This window comes from Pleurodeles waltl, chromosome 1_1, assembly GCF_031143425.1.
Source record: "Pleurodeles waltl isolate 20211129_DDA chromosome 1_1, aPleWal1.hap1.20221129, whole genome shotgun sequence".
Classification (NCBI taxonomy): domain Eukaryota; kingdom Metazoa; phylum Chordata; class Amphibia; order Caudata; family Salamandridae; genus Pleurodeles; species Pleurodeles waltl.
Genome location: NC_090436.1, coordinates 984,088,114 through 984,105,374, shown reverse-complemented (window position 1 = coordinate 984,105,374; position 17,261 = coordinate 984,088,114). Strand labels below are relative to the sequence as shown.

Genomic DNA, 17,261 nt, shown 5'->3' with positions numbered 1-17,261 from the left:
ATGTATTCTGTCATTACATATAAGAATACGTCCTCAATAAACTAATTAATACATTGCAAATTTGACACCGTCTGTCACCGCACCCTAATCACCCGCCTACGCTCCACCGGGATCCAAGGCCAGGCCCTGGACTGGATCGCCTCCTTCCTCGCTAACCGCTCCCAAAGAGTTTACCTCCCTCCGTTTCGCTCAGAACCCACCAAGATCATCTGCGGCGTACCTCAAGGCTCATCGCTCAGCCCGACACTCTTCAATGTCTACATGAGCCCCCTCGCCGACATCGTACGCAAGCACGACATCATCATCACCTCCTACGCCGACGACACCCAACTTGTACTCTCCCTCACCAAGGACCCCGCCAGCGCCAAGACCAACCTACAAGAGGGTATGAAGGACGTCGCAGATTGGATGAGGCTCAGCCGCCTAAAGCTGAACTCTGAAAAAACGGAAGTCCTCATCCTCGGCAACACCCCGTCCGCCTGGGACGACTCCTGGTGGCCCACGGCCCTCGGCACCGCACCGACCCCCGCAGACCACGCCCGCAACCTCGGCTTCATCTTGGACCCTCTTCTCACCATGACCAAGCAAGTCAACGCCGTGTCCTCCGCCTGCTTCCTCACTCTCCGCATGCTCCGTAAGATCTTCCGCTGGATCCCCGCCGACACCAGAAAAACCGTGACCCACGCCCTCGTCACGAGCCGCCTGGACTACGGCAACACCCTCTACGCCGGGACCACAGCCAAACTCCAAAACCGCCTGCAACGCATCCAAAACGCCTCGGCCCGCCTCATCCTCGACGTACCCCGCAACAGCCACATCTCCGCACACCTGAGACACCTGCATTGGCTCCCAGTCAGCAAAAGGATCACCTTCCGTCTTCTCACCCACGCACACAAAGCCCTCCACAACAAGGGACCGGAATACCTCAACAGACGCCTCAGCTTCTACGTCCCCACCCGCCCCCTCCGCTCCGCTGGCCTCGCACTTGCTGCCGTCCCTCGCACCCGCCGCTCCACGGCGGGTGGGAGATCTTTCTCCTTCCTGGCGGCCAAGACCTGGAACTCCCTCCCCACCAGCCTCAGGACCACCCAGGACCACTCCGCTTTCCGGAGACTCCTAAAGACTTGGCTGTTCGAGCAGCGATAACCCCCCCTTTCCCCCCTAGCGCCTTGAGACCCGCACGGGTGAGTAGCGCGCTTTATAAATGTTAATTATTTTATTTGATTTGATTTGATTGATGATACACCCCTCAGTTGGTGTGTAGTTAAGAGTTCTGGGGTTGTAGGCTAATCTCTGGCTCTGGCCCAATGGTGTCAGGTGCATAGGCCACTGCATCCCAGAGGACTGTGCGGGGTATCGGCCTCAGTGGAACTTAAGTCCCACCTAAAATTTTGAGAACAGGGTTCTTATTGGCTGCACCATAGGTATCTAGTTTCAGAAAGCAGTTTCCAGATCCAGTGTCCACGGGGACTGCTGAGCAAACTAGTGCAGCCCAGCCCAGTCTGGAGCAGTGTGGAGGGGGAAGGGAGCACATGTCAGTGGGAGTGGTTAAGTGCCTTAGTTTTTAATGCTCACTAGTAGAAGCTGTTACAGCGGCTGAGGTGGACACATTACATGATGGAAGGGCAGACAGTTTTGAAGATATGTACTGCACAACCTTAGGGGGTATGCCAGAATACACGGATTGCCCTTACAGTGCACTTATGGCTTCAACAACCGATTTTCCAAATGAAGTTAGCAAAATAGATTGATTTCCGTGCTGTTTTTTTTTACCACTTGATATTTCTATTGTCTTTCATCATTATAGTGGCCAGCTTTCTGCTCTATCCTACACCACAGATCTATCCAGCTTAAGGAAGGGCATAAATGCAGTAATAACCTCCATAGGTGTTTTATCGTGTATTATGAGTTACTGCTCTCACCCATTACATTTTTTTAAATTGCCAGAGAGCTTGAGATTGGTTTGACTCTAAGGATCCCTCTGTCTTTTCCTTAACTGCCTATAATACTGGTTTATTTCAGGGCTTCCCAGGTTGAGTCGAAAAGAAACTTGGCTTGCAAAATCTTGGTCATCCCATCTTTCCAAGGGATGTCACTTTTGTAGGCAGTGAGGTCCTCATAACTTGCAGACATTGTCAGTTTCGTCCAGATTCACTTCTAGAGCTGTGTGAAACTTCAGTAATTTGCTTTGGCATGATTACGTAAACTTTCACAAAACGGCCTATAAAACACATACCCGGCAGTTAGAGTTATATGTTGGAGCAAAACTCACCCCTGTGTCTTTACGAATACGAGGACATATGTTAGGTAAAAAAATATAGCACAGAAACTACAAATGAGAGTAACAACAGCTGCCCATTTTTTGGGTCAGTTTCCGTGCGCCTGTGCTACAGGTGAGTAATACAGGGCAATGCAAAGACATGTTCATCAACACCACGTTCTAAAAAAAAGCATGAACAACGTTGCCAAAGGCATCTGTGAACTATTTCATCGCTTTTTAATTACAACGCTATCCTCGGGGGTGGTGTAGGAAAGTACCATCTTGCCTGGCATGTTACCCCCATTTTTCACTGTATATATGTTGTTTTAGTTGTATGTGTCACTGGGACCCTGGTAACCCAGGGCCCCAGTGCTCATAAGTGTGCCTGAATGTGTTACCTGTGTAGTGACTAACTGTCTCACTGAGGCTCTGCTAATCAGAACCTCAGTGGTTATGCTCTCTGATTTCTTTCTAAATTGTCACTAACAGGCTAGTGACCATTTTTACCAATTTACATTGGCTTACTGGAACACCCTTATAATTCCCTAGTATATGGTACTGAGGTACCCAGGGTATTGGGGTTCCAGGAGATCCCTATGGGCTGCAGCATTTCTTTTGTCACCCATAGGGAGCTCTGACAATTCTTACACAGGCCTGCCACTGCAGCCTGAGTGAAATAACGTCCACGTTATTTCACAGCCATTTTACACTGCACTTAAGTAACTTATAAGTCACCTATATGTCTAACCTTTACCTGGTAAAGGTTAGGTGCAAAGTTACTTAGTGTGAGGGCACCCTGGCACTAGCCAAGGTGCCCCCACATTGTTCAGAGCCAATTCACTGAACTTTGTGAGTGCGGGGACACCATTACACGCGTGCACTACATATAGGTCACTACCTATATGTAGCTTCACCATGGTAACTCCGAATATGGCCATGTAACATGTCTATGATCATGGAATTGCCCCCTCTATGCCATCCTGGCATTGTTGGTACAATTCCATGATCCCAGTGGTCTGTAGCACAGACCCTGGTACTGCCAGACTGCCCTTCCTGGGGTTTCTCTGCAGCTGCTGCTGCTGCCAACCCCTCAGACAGGCAGCTGCCCTCCTGGGGTCCAGCCAGGCCTGGCCCAAGATGGCAGAACAAAGAACTTCCTCTGAGAGAGGGTGTGACACCCTCTCCCTTTGGAAAATGGTGTGAAGGCAGGGGAGGAGTAGCCTCCCCCAGCCTCTGGAAATGCTTTGTTGGGCACAGATGTGCCCAATTCTGCATAAGCCAGTCTACACCGGTTCAGGGACCCCTTAGCCCCTGCTCTGGCGCGAAACTGGACAAAGGAAAGGGGAGTGACCACTCCCCTGACCTGCACCTCCCCTGGGAGGTGTCCAGAGCTCCTCCAGTGTGCTCCAGACCTCTGCCATCTTGGAAACAGAGGTGCTGCTGGCACACTGGACTGCTCTGAGTGGCCAGTGCCACCAGGTGACGTCAGAGACTCCTTGTGATAGGCTCCTTCAGGTGTTAGTAGCCTTTCCTCTCTCCTAGGTAGCCAAACCCTCTTTTCTGGCTATTTAGGGTCTCTGTCTCTGGGGAAACTTTAGATAACGAATGCATGAGCTCAGCCGAGTTCCTCTGCATCTCCCTCTTCACCTTCTGATAAGGAATCGACCGCTGACCGCGCTGGAAGCCTGCAAACCTGCAACATAGTAGCAAAGACAACTACTGCAACTCTGTAACGCTGATCCTGCCGCCTTCTCGACTGTTTTCCTGCTTGTGCATGCTGTGGGGGTAGCCTGCCTCCTCTCTGCACCAGAAGCTCCGAAGAAATCTCCCGTGGGTCGACGGAATCTTCCCCCTGCAACCGCAGGCACCAAAAAGCTGCATTACCGGTCCCTTGGGTCTCCTCTCAGCACGACGAGCGAGGTCCCTCGAATCCAGCGACACCGTCCAAGTGACCCCCACAGTCCAGTGACTCTTCAGCCCAAGTTTGGTGGAGGTAAGTCCTTGCCTCACCTCGCTGGGCTGCATTGCTGGGAACCACGACTTTGCAAGCTACTCCGGCCCCTGTGCACTTCCGGCAGAAATCCTTCGTGCACAGCCAAGCCTGGGTCCACGGCACTCTAACCTGCATTGCACGACTTTCTAAGTTGGTCTCCGGCGACGTGGGACTCCTTTGTGCAACTTCGGCGAGCACCGTTTCACACATCCTCGTAGTGCCTGTTTCTGGCACTTCTCCGGGTGCTACCTGCTTCAGTGAGGGCTCTTTGTCTTGCTCGACGTCCCCTCTCTCTGCAGGTCCAATTTGCGACCTTCTGGTCCCTCCTGGGCCCCAGCAGCGTCCAAAAACGCCAAACGCACGATTTGCGTGTAGCAAGGCTTGTTGGCGTCCATCCGGCGGGAAAACACTTCTGCACGACTCTCCAAGGCGTGGGGGATCCATCCTCCAAAGGGGAAGTCTCTAGCCCTTGTCGTTCCTGCAGTATTCACAGTTCTTCAGCCTAGTAAGAGCTTCTTTGCACCAACCGCTGGCATTTCTTGGGCATCTGCCCATCTCCGAGCTGCTTGTGACTTTTGGACTTGGTCCCCTTGTTCCACAGGTACCCTCAGTCAGGAATCCATCGTTGTTGCATTGCTGATTTGTGTTTTCCTTGCATTCTCCCTCTAACACGACTATTTTGTCCTTAGGGGAACTTTAGTGCACTTTGCACTCACTTTTCAGGGTCTTGGGGAGGGTTATTTTTCTAACTCTCACTATTTTCTAATAGTCCCAGCGACCCTCTACAAGGTCACATAGGTTTGGGGTCCATTCGTGGTTCGCATTCCACTTTTGGAGTATATGGTTTGTGTTGCCCCTATCCCTATGTTTCCCCATTGCATCCTATTGTAACTATACATTGTTTGCACTGTTTTCTAAGACTATACTGCATATTTTTGCTATTGTGTATATATATCTTGTGTATATTTCCTATCCTCTCACTGAGGGTACACTCTAAGATACTTTGGCATATTGTCATAAAAATAAAGTACCTTTATTTTTAGTATAACTGTGTATTGTGTTTTCTTATGATATTGTGCATATGACACTAAGTGGTACTGTAGTAGCTTCACACGTCTCCTAGTTCAGCCTAAGCTGCTCTGCTAAGCTACCATTATCTATCAGCCTAAGCTGCTAGACACCCTATACACTAATAAGGGATAACTGGGCCTGGTGCAAGGTGCAAGTACCCCTTGGTACTCACTACAAGCCAGTCCAGCCTCCTACATTGGTTGTGCAGCGGTGGGATAAGTGCTTTGAGACTACTTACCACTCTTGTCTTTGTACTTTTCATAAGAGAAAAATATACAAAACAAGGTCAGTGTATATACACATAGCCAAAAAGTTTTGCATTTCCTCTTTTCACTCTTTTCTAAGTGCTGAAAAGTACTTCTAAACTTTCAAAAAGTTCTTAAAAGTTTAAAAAGTTTTTTTCTGTCTTTCCAAAAAGTTCTGAAAACTTTTTTCTCTTTTGCTATCACTTTAACTCTCTCAAAAAAATGTCTGGCACAGGAAAAAATGTTGAACTGTCCAAACTTGCATATGATCACCTTAGCTGGAAAGGAGCAAGGAGTCTCTGCATAGAGAGAGGTTTGAGTGTAGGGAAGAATCCTTCCTTAGAACTGTTAATTAATATGCTTAGAGTACAGGATAAGGCCATAAGTGCCCAATCTGTAGAAAAAGTAGCTAATGGTTCTCAATCTGATCCAGGGACTCCCCCAGGAAAAGGTTCAGGAAAGAAACTTCTCAGCCTGCCCATTACTAGACAGTCTAGCATAGTTGGTACAGAGGTTGAATCACACCATACTAATGGTGTGCTCTCACATTATACTGGTAGCCAAGCTGTTAGGGTGCCCTCTGTAAGGGACAGGTCTCCTTCTGTTCATTCCCATCATACCTCTGTATCTAGAAATGTCCCTCCCACCCACCCTGATGACAGATTGTTAGAAAGGGAGCTCAATAGATTGAGAGTGGAGCAAACCAGACTGAAGTTCAAGAAGCAACAGCTGGATTTGGATAGACAGTCTTTAGAAGTAGAGAGGGAAAGACAGAAGTTGGGTTTAGATACCCATGGTGGCAGCAGCAGTATTCTCCATAGTCATCCTGCAAAAGAGCATGATTCTAGGAATCTGCACAAGATAGTTCCCCCTTATAAGGAGGGGGAGGACATTAACAAGTGGTTTGCTGCACTTGAGAGGGCCTGTGCTGTACAGGATGTCCCTCAAAAGCAGTGGGCTGCTATCCTATGGCTATCATTTAGTGGAAAAGGTAGGGATAGGCTCCTTACAGTGAAAGAAAATGATGCCAATAATTTCCAAGTTCTTAAGAATGCACTCCTGGATGGTTATGGCTTAACCACTGAACAGTACAGGATAAAGTTCAGAGATACCAAAAAGGAGTCTTCACAAGACTGGGTTGATTTCATTGACCAGGCAGTGAAGGCCTTGGAGGGGTGGTTACATGGCAGTAAAGTTACTGATTATGACAGCCTGTATAACTTGATCCTGAGAGAGCATATTCTTAATAATTGTGTGTCTGATTTGTTGCACCAGTACTTGGTGGACTCTGATCTGACCTCTCCCCAAGAATTGGGAAAGAAGGCAGACAAATGGGTCAGAACAAGAGTGAACAGAAAAGTTCATACAGGGGGTGACAAAGATGGCAACAAAAAGAAGGATGGTAAGTCTTCTGACAAGGGTGGAGACAAATCTAAAAATGAGTCTTCATCAGGCCCACAAAAACACTCTGGTGGGGGTGGTGGGCCCAAATCCTCCTTTAATCAGAACAAGGAAAAGAAACCATGGTGCTATTTATGTAAAATAAAAGGCCATTGGACAACAGATCCCAGTTGTCCAAAGAAAGGCACCACAGCTCCTACCACTACAACCCCTACTGCTACACCTAGTGTCCCTACTAATAGCAGTGGTGGTGGGAGCAAACCTACTAATAGCCAATCCAAGGGAGTAGCTGGGCTCACTTTTGGTAATTTAGTTGGGGTTGGTCTGATTAGGGAGACCACAGAGGCTACTTTAGTCTCTGAAGGGGCTATTGACTTAGCCACTTTGGTTGCTTGCCCCCATAACTTGGAGAAGTACAAGCAACTAACCCTAATAAATGGTGTTGAGGTCCAGGCCTACAGGGACACAGGTGCCAGTGTCACAATGGTGATTGAGAAACTGGTGCACCCTGAACAACACATACTTGGACACCAGTACCAAGTAACCGATGCTCACAACATAACACAAAGCCACCCCATGACTGTTGTAAATCTCAACTGGGGGGGGGGGTATCTGGTCCAAAGAAAGTTGTGGTAGCTTCAGATTTACCTGTAGACTGTCTATTAGGGAATGATTTGGAGACATCAGCTTGGTCAGATGTGGAGTTGGAGGCCCATGCAGCAATGCTGGGCATCCCAGGGCATATTTTTGCTTTGACAAGGGCTCAGGCCAAAAAGCAAAAAGGACAGGGAAGCTTGGATCCTGGAACAATGGACCAAGTGCTCCCTAAAGCTAGGGCTAGTAGAAGCAAACCACTTCCTACTATCCCTCCCTCTACAGTGGATTCTACTTCTGAGGAAGAAGAATTCCCTCCCTGTGCAGAACCTACACCAGAGGAGCTGGAAGCAGACACTGCTGAGCTTTTGGGTGAAGGGGGGCCTGCCAGAGAGGAGCTGAGTGTGGCACAGCAAACCTGTCCCACATTAGAGGGTCTCAGACAGCAAGCTGTCAAACAGGCTAATGGGGATGTCAGTGACTCACACAGAGTTTACTGGGAGGACAACCTCTTGTACACTGAGCATAGGGATCCTAAACCTGGAGCTGCCAGGAGATTAGTGATTCCTCAGGAGTACAGAAAGTTCCTCCTAACACTGGCACATGACATTCCCTTAGCTGGGCACCTGGGTCAAATGAAAACTTGGGACAGATTGGTACCATTGTTTCATTGGCCTAGGATGTCTGAGGACACAAAGGAATTTTGCAAGTCCTGTGAAACCTGTCAAGCCAGTGGCAAGACAGGTGGCACTCCAAAGGCACCCCTTATCCCACTGCCTGTGGTTGGGGTTCCCTTTGAAAGGGTAGGGGTTGACATAGTTGGCCCCCTTGACCCTCCTACTGCTTCAGGCAATAGGTTTATCTTGGTGGTAGTGGACCATGCCACAAGATATCCTGAAGCAATTCCTTTAAGGACCACTACAGCTCCTGCAGTGGCAAAGGCCCTCCTGGGAATATTTTCCAGGGTGGGCTTCCCAAAGGAAGTAGTATCAGACAGGGGAAGCAATTTCATGTCTGCATACTTAAAGGCCATGTGGAAGGAGTGTGGTGTAACTTACAAGTTCACAACACCCTATCATCCACAAACAAATGGACTGGTGGAGAGATTTAATAAAACTCTCAAAGGCATGATTATGGGACTCCCTGAAAAACTCCGCAGGAGATGTGATATCCTTCTACCATGCCTCCTTTTTGCCTACAGGGAGGTACCCCAGAAAGGAGTGGGCTTCAGCCCCTTTGAACTTCTTTTTGGACACCCTGTTAGGGGTCCACTCACACATGTAAAGGAGGGTTGGGAACAACCTTTAAAAGCTCCTAAACAGGATATTGTGGATTATGTACTTGGCCTCAGATCAAGGATGGCTGAGTACATGAAAAAGGCCAGTAAAAACCTTCAGGCCAGCCAAGAGCTCCAGAAGCAATGGCATGATCAGAAGGCTGTTTTGGTTCAGTACCAACCAGGGCAGAAAGTGTGGGTCTTGGAGCCTGTGGCCCCAAGAGCACTCCAAGATAAATGGAGTGGACCCCACACAATTGTTGAAAAGAAGGGTGAAGTCACCTACTTGGTAGACTTAGGCACTGCCAGGAGTCCCCTTAGGGTGCTCCATGTCAACCGCCTGAAACCCTACTATGACAGGGCTGATCTCACCCTGCTCATGGCAACAGATGAGGGACAGGAAGAAGACAGTGATCCTCTACCTGATCTCTTCTCTTCCACAGAACAAGATGCTCTTGTGGAAGGTGTAGTTTTGGCTGATTGTCTTACTGCTGAGCAGAAAGATAATTGCATAAATCTCCTAGGACAATTTTCAGAACTCTTCTCCATTGTGCCAGGCACCACTTCTTGGTGTGAGCACACTATAGATACTGGAGACAGTTTACCTGTCAAAAGTAAGATCTATAGGCAGCCTGACCATGTCAGGGACTGCATAAAGCAAGAAGTTCAGAAAATGTTGGAACTAGGAGTGGTTGAGCACTCTGACAGTCCATGGGCTTCTCCGGTGGTACTGGTACCAAAACCCAATTCTAAAGATGGAAAGAAGGAAATGAGGTTTTGTGTAGACTATAGAGGTCTCAACTTGGTAACCAAAACTGATGCTCACCCTATACCCAGGGCAGATGAGCTCATAGATACACTGGCATCTGCCAAGTATCTAAGCACTTTTGATTTGACTGCAGGGTATTGGCAGATCAAATTGTCAGAAGATGCTAAACCTAAGACTGCATTTTCTACCATTGGAGGACATTACCAGTTTACTGTAATGCCTTTTGGTTTGAAAAATGCACCTGCCACTTTTCAGAGGTTGGTGAACACAGTCCTGCAAGGGCTGGAAGCTTTCAGTGCAGCATATTTGGATGATATAGCTGTATTTAGCTCCAGCTGGGATGATCACCTGGTCCACCTATGGAAAGTTTTGGAGGCCCTGCAAAAGGCAGGCCTCACTATCAAGGCTTCAAAGTGCCAGATAGGGCAGGGTAAGGTGGTTTATCTGGGACACCTTGTTGGTGGGGAACAAATTGCACCACTACAGGGGAAAATCCAAACTATTATTGATTGGGTTCCCCCTACCACTCAGACTCAGGTGAGAGCCTTCCTAGGCCTCACTGGGTATTACAGGAGGTTCATTAAGAACTATGGCTCCATTGCAGCCCCTCTTAATGACCTCACATCCAAGAAAATGCCTAAAAAGGTATTATGGACAGCAAACTGTCAGAAAGCTTTTGAGGAGCTGAAGCAGGCCATGTGCTCTGCACCTGTCCTGAAAAGCCCTTGTTACTCTAAAAAATTCTATGTCCAAACTGATGCATCTGAATTAGGAGTAGGGGCAGTCCTATCACAACTTAATTCTGAGGGCCAGGATCAACCTGTTGCTTTTATTAGTAGAAGGTTGACCCCTAGAGAAAAGCGTTGGTCTGCCATAGAGAGAGAGGCCTTTGCTGTGGTCTGGGCTCTGAAGAAGTTGAGGCCATACCTGTTTGGCACTCACTTCATTGTTCAGACAGACCACAAACCTCTACTTTGGCTAAAACAAATGAAAGGTGAAAATCCTAAATTGTTGAGGTGGTCCATATCCCTACAGGGAATGGACTATACAGTGGAACATAGACCTGGAAGTAGCCACTCCAATGCAGATGGACTCTCCAGATATTTCCACTTAGACAATGAAGACTCATCAGGTAATGGCTAGTCTTATTGTCCTTCGTTTGGGGGGGGGTTGTGTAGGAAAGTACCATCTTGCCTGGCATGTTACCCCCATTTTTCACTGTATATATGTTGTTTTAGTTGTATGTGTCACTGGGACCCTGGTAACCCAGGGCCCCAGTGCTCATAAGTGTGCCTGAATGTGTTACCTGTGTAGTGACTAACTGTCTCACTGAGGCTCTGCTAATCAGAACCTCAGTGGTTATGCTCTCTCATTTCTTTCTAAATTGTCACTAACAGGCTAGTGACCATTTTTACCAATTTACATTGGCTTACTGGAACACCCTTATAATTCCCTAGTATATGGTACTGAGGTACCCAGGGTATTGGGGTTCCAGGAGATCCCTATGGGCTGCAGCATTTCTTTTGCCACCCATAGGGAGCTCTGACAATTCTTACACAGGCCTGCCACTGCAGCCTGAGTGAAATAACGTCCACGTTATTTCACAGCCATTTTACACTGCACTTAAGTAACTTATAAGTCACCTATATGTCTAACCTTTACCTGGTAAAGGTTAGGTGCAAAGTTACTTAGTGTGAGGGCACCCTGGCACTAGCCAAGGTGCCCCCACATTGTTCAGAGCCAATTCACTGAACTTTGTGAGTGCGGGGACACCATTACACGCGTGCACTACATATAGGTCACTACCTATATGTAGCTTCACCATGGTAACTCCGAATATGGCCATGTAACATGTCTATGATCATGGAATTGCCCCCTCTATGCCATCCTGGCATTGTTGGTACAATTCCATGATCCCAGTGGTCTGTAGCACAGACCCTGGTACTGCCAGACTGCCCTTCCTGGGGTTTCTCTGCAGCTGCTGCTGCTGCCAACCCCTCAGACAGGCAGCTGCCCTCCTGGGGTCCAGCCAGGCCTGGCCCAGGATGGCAGAACAAAGAACTTCCTCTGAGAGAGGGTGTGACACCCTCTCCCTTTGGAAAATGGTGTGAAGGCAGGGGAGGAGTAGCCTCCCCCAGCCTCTGGAAATGCTTTGTTGGGCACAGATGTGCCCAATTCTGCATAAGCCAGTCTACACCGGTTCAGGGACCCCTTAGCCCCTGCTCTGGCGTGAAACTGGACAAAGGAAAGGGGAGTGACCACTCCCCTGACCTGCACCTCCCCTGGGAGGTGTCCAGAGCTCCTCCAGTGTGCTCCAGACCTCTGCCATCTTGGAAACAGAGGTGCTGCTGGCACACTGGACTGCTCTGAGTGGCCAGTGCCACCAGGTGACGTCAGAGACTCCTTGTGATAGGCTCCTTCAGGTGTTAGTAGCCTTTCCTCTCTCCTAGGTAGCCAAACCCTCTTTTCTGGCTATTTAGGGCCTCTGTCTCTGGGGAAACTTTAGATAACGAATGCATGAGTTCAGCCGAGTTCCTCTGCATCTCCCTCTTCACCTTCTGATAAGGAATCGACCGCTGACCGCGCTGGAAGCCTGCAAACCTGCAACATAGTAGCAAAGACGACTACTGCAACTCTGTAACGCTGATCCTGCCGCCTTCTCGACTGTTTTCCTGCTTGTGCATGCTGTGGGGGTAGCCTGCCTCCTCTCTGCACCAGAAGCTCCGAAGAAATCTCCCGTGGGTCGACGGAATCTTCCCGCTGCAACCGCAGGCACCAAAAAGCTGCATTACCGGTCCCTTGGGTCTCCTCTCAGCACGACGAGCGAGGTCCCTCGAATCCAGCGACACCGTCCAAGTGACCCCCACAGTCCAGTGACTCTTCAGCCCAAGTTTGGTGGAGGTAAGTCCTTGCCTCACCTCGCTGGGCTGCATTGCTGGGAACCGCGACTTTGCAAGCTACTCCGGCCCCTGTGCACTTCCGGCGGAAATCCTTCGTGCACAGCCAAGCCTGGGTCCACGGCACTCTAACCTGCATTGCACGACTTTCTAAGTTGGTCTCCGGCGACGTGGGACTCCTTTGTGCAACTTCGGCGAGCACCGTTTCACGCATCCTCGTAGTGCCTGTTTCTGGCACTTCTCCGGGTGCTACCTGCTTCAGTGAGGGCTCTTTGTCTTGCTCGACGTCCCCTCTCTCTGCAGGTCCAATTTGCGACCTTCTGGTCCCTCCTGGGCCCCAGCAGCGTCCAAAAACGCCAAACGCACGATTTGCGTGTAGCAAGGCTTGTTGGCGTCCATCCGGCGGGAAAATACTTCTGCACGACTCTCCAAGGCGTGGGGGATCCATCCTCCAAAGGGGAAGTCTCTAGCCCTTGTCGTTCCTGCAGTATTCACAGTTCTTCAGCCTAGTAAGAGCTTCTTTGCACCAACCGCTGGCATTTCTTGGGCATCTGCCCATCTCCGAGCTGCTTGTGACTTTTGGACTTGGTCCCCTTGTTCCACAGGTACCCTCAGTCAGGAATCCATCGTTGTTGCATTGCTGATTTGTGTTTTCCTTGCATTCTCCCTCTAACACGACTATTTTGTCCTTAGGGGAACTTTAGTGCACTTTGCACTCACTTTTCAGGGTCTTGGGGAGGGTTATTTTTCTAACTCTCACTATTTTCTAATAGTCCCAGCGACCCTCTACAAGGTCACATAGGTTTGGGGTCCATTCGTGGTTCGCATTCCACTTTTGGAGTATATGGTTTGTGTTGCCCCTATCCCTATGTTTCCCCATTGCATCCTATTGTAACTATACATTGTTTGCACTGTTTTCTAAGACTATACTGCATATTTTTGCTATTGTGTATATATATCTTGTGTATATTTCCTATCCTCTCACTGAGGGTACACTCTAAGATACTTTGGCATATTGTCATAAAAATAAAGTACCTTTATTTTTAGTATAACTGTGTATTGTGTTTTCTTATGATATTGTGCATATGACACTAAGTGGTACTGTAGTAGCTTCACACGTCTCCTAGTTCAGCCTAAGCTGCTCTGCTAAGCTACCATTATCTATCAGCCTAAGCTGCTAGACACCCTATACACTAATAAGGGATAACTGGGCCTGGTGCAAGGTGCAAGTACCCCTTGGTACTCACTACAAGCCAGTCCAGCCTCCTACAGGTGGTATTTCCCGAAGCGGAGAAGTGTGGCTCAATGGTTAGAGCGGCAGACCCTGAAGCAGAGATCTGGCTCAAGACCAGGGTTCAAGTCCCGCTTCGGCAGGTCATGGGCTCAATTCCCCTTGACCAGATAATTCTCGCCTCGGTGCCTAATCTAATTCATGGGTCCCACTCTGCAACTCTGGGCAATAGCTTGCTTAATCTCCACAATGGCCCCAACAGCGCTTGGATGCCTGGCTTCACCCTGGGGGTGCTCAGGAGTGGGTGCCTCACAGGGAAAAGCCAGGAGGGGTTCCATAGCAGTATGAGTACAGCGCCTTGAGACCCTAACGAGTGAGTATTGCGCTATACAAGTGCTAATTTACATTTACATTTACACTGGCAGAATCAGGCCATTTCTACATCTTTGGGCATTCAACCCTTCCACCTTCTCATTAATTACGAGAAAATCCCCAGTGCTTTAATCACTATCACGTAATCAGAGATGGAGAATGGTGTCATTAATATATACCAGGCCTGATGTTAACAGATGTTTCATACTCTAAGTTTTGTGTAAATAACTGTAAGAGAAATATTCGGATTCCAGCTCAAATTCATGTCCCAAAGAAGATGGTATTTTATTAGATTTACAGTTTTCATTTCAGTGAATTTAGCACTCACAAGGAAGTGCCTAATATAGCTTTATTGACTTGATTCTAAGGTATTGACGCAAGATGGTGGACCTCTATAATCCACAACCTGCCAGCGCGTTGGAAGAGGAAGCCCAGCCAGTAGCAGTGAGAAGAAGTGTGGGTGAAATGGGGCCAGGAAACTACATGCTTCACCTCTCACATTGAACATCTTCACCAGGCACCCACATACAAGAAGAGGTACAGACTACTTTTTACGTTTCTAACTTTTTCTGAATCTTGTTCTGAAAGGAACGAGGAAGAAAGATCTGGAGGGCTGTTGTAGAGAGAGATGAGTTTCTTGTACTCAACTTGAGGACATCCTGGATGCTGTAATAATTATTTATACTGATTATTAAACCTCATGTTCTGGTTACCCATAACCCAGTGGTGTGTTAGTTTAATTTAACTTTTGTTTTTGTACTTTCCACGTAGATATAATATTAGTCAGTCAGATGTTTTTATGAGGTTCGGTACGCTTTGATAAAAAGAAAACATTGATACAAAAACAGATTGGCACCACAAAAATATATTGTATTAATTATTGGCTTTTTCACATCCTTTCTTCATAACCTTCTTAAGAATCATTACGCAGCAGGGTATTATTTTGTATACTATGCAAAAGAACACCATAATGTGTTCCTATCAGTTTCAACTTGATATATCAAAGCTTCATGCCAATTTTTATTGCACTGTAGTCTGGTTCTAGGAGTGAACATGTGTATAACTTTTATAATATTAGAAGTACTCTAGGACAGCAGTGGCTTGCATCTAATTTAGCACTCAGGTACAAACAGGGGCCAAAGGTGTATGTGTGATCCCTTGTATAATTCTCCTTGAAATACTTAGGGGCATATTTACAAGCCTCTAGCGCCACAGGAGCGTACCTTTTTGTGGCTTAACGCCACATTTTATATATGGGCCCCTCTGATACAGTTTTCTGCGACAGAGGGGCGTGCAGTAGGTGTTGCTCAGGGGGTTCCACGACAGCACCTATTGTTTTTGACCCTGACCCAGATTTACAAGGAATCGTAACTCTAAGGCAGTGCCAAAATCTACATGAAGCAATGAGGAGAAATACTTTTTTCTCCTCATTTTTGCTTTTTCCATGTGTGCTGCATCCTGCAGCACACATAGAAAGAGCAAAACACCATGAATGATTGTTTTCAATAATGACGATTTGCTACTTCTAGGTGTGCTGCATTCTGCAGCACACATAGAAGTGCCAAATCGCCATTGTAGATTGTTTACCTTCCTGCACATAAACAATTATTCCCTCCAACTCAGAATCCCTTGCACTATAGTGCTAGGATGCCTGCGTTGGCAGCTAAATTTAGAGCCAACCCTAGGGGAAACACAGGGGTGCAGTGTATTTTTGTAAATACGCCGCATCCCTGCATTTCAGAACTGACGCAGTAAGATGCTGCTAATTTTGGTGTATCACCACGTTGTGCCAGTTCCTTGTAAATCTGGTTCTTAGTGTGTTGACATACAGTTTGCACTTATGCATTTAAAAGTGAGGGTTCTCTGATTTTGTTCGGACATGGCTCCTTGTATGTAACTTAATGCCAGTGCATTATAATACAGGCGCACTCAGTGCTTAATTTGTAAAGAAAAATGTGCCGGTGCCTAAAGCTCTCCTCTAAAAACACGCGGCTGCTGCAATTAAATGTGCAAGGACGGAAGGAATACTGAGGCAGCATTATCCTGAAGCTATCTTGGGCCTCTTTAATCTATTTACAGCCACTCCCTTCCCCTTCAGCTCATCTTGCAGCTTTCTCTCCCTTTGTGACGCTTATTCGTTTTTCTCTTCCTCTGTCTTTCCCATACGTGTCTTTTGGCACACAGTAAATGGTTGAAGCAGAAAAATAACTGCTGACCCTCAAAAATAAGTATCAGTGCCCCGCACCAGAAACCACCGGTTCAAATTAAGCAGTGGGCACACTGTCAAAAAGGACCTAAAGAGATGCTTCAATGCACAGGTAGCACTGCTCATCAGTGAGCATTCCTTGAGGGGGACATCAAGGGTAACAGTGACTTTCCAGTGACGTTCCCCTCCGGGATGTACAATCATCGAAAACACCCTTCATTGAGGGTCCTAGACTAGCTGTTGATGCAATTTAACAGACATGGGCAGAGTTACAGGGACTGAACTGTCCCTAAGTTTGCCATAAAGATCCCCGGAATAGCCTGGGACTACGTCCACAGAAACATGAAGCAGCAGGTAAGCCTGTTTCAATGTTTACATTCTTAAAATAGTTTTCGTAATTTTTCTCACTCATTTGTTTTCAGTGGTGAGGGTTTAGTGTTGCTGTGGTCTTTGCAGCACTGAAGGTCTGGACAACCTCTATATTTTTCAGATATTTATAGATATGAAGGCCCATATTTATACTTTTTGACGCAAAACTGCGCTAACGCAGTTTTGCGTCAAAAAAATTAGCGCCGGCTAACGCCATTCTGAAGCGCCATGTGGGCGCCGTATTTATTGAATGACGTTAGCTGGCGTTAGCCGCGGCGCCGTCTGGTGTGCGTTAAAAAAAACGACGTACACCCGGCAGCGCCGGCGTAGGGGGAAATGGGGCTTGGGCGTCAAGAAATGGGGCAAGTCAGGTTGAGGCAATTTTTTCGCCTCAACCCGATTTGCGCCATTTTTTTTTCACTCCCAACCCCCATAGAAAGGACTCCTGTCTTAGCAAAGACAGGAGTCATGCCCCCTTGCCCAATGGCCATGCCCAGGGGACTTCTGTCCCCTGGGCATGGTCATTGGGCATAGTGGCATGTAGGGGGACACAAATCAGGCCCCCCTATGCCACAAA

At 47.8% G+C, this 17,261-nt stretch overlaps 1 protein-coding gene across 1 annotated transcript in view; it reads left to right on the top strand.

Annotated features, from left to right (window-relative positions):
• The window catches only part of GPRIN3 (GPRIN family member 3), a 395,358-nt gene that overhangs the window by 219,047 nt on the left and 159,050 nt on the right, over positions 1-17,261 (top strand). The window contains exon 2 of the mRNA XM_069230267.1: positions 14,478-14,646. The gene's annotated coding sequence lies outside the window, so the exon portion shown is untranslated. The remainder of the gene's footprint in view (positions 1-14,477; positions 14,647-17,261) is intronic.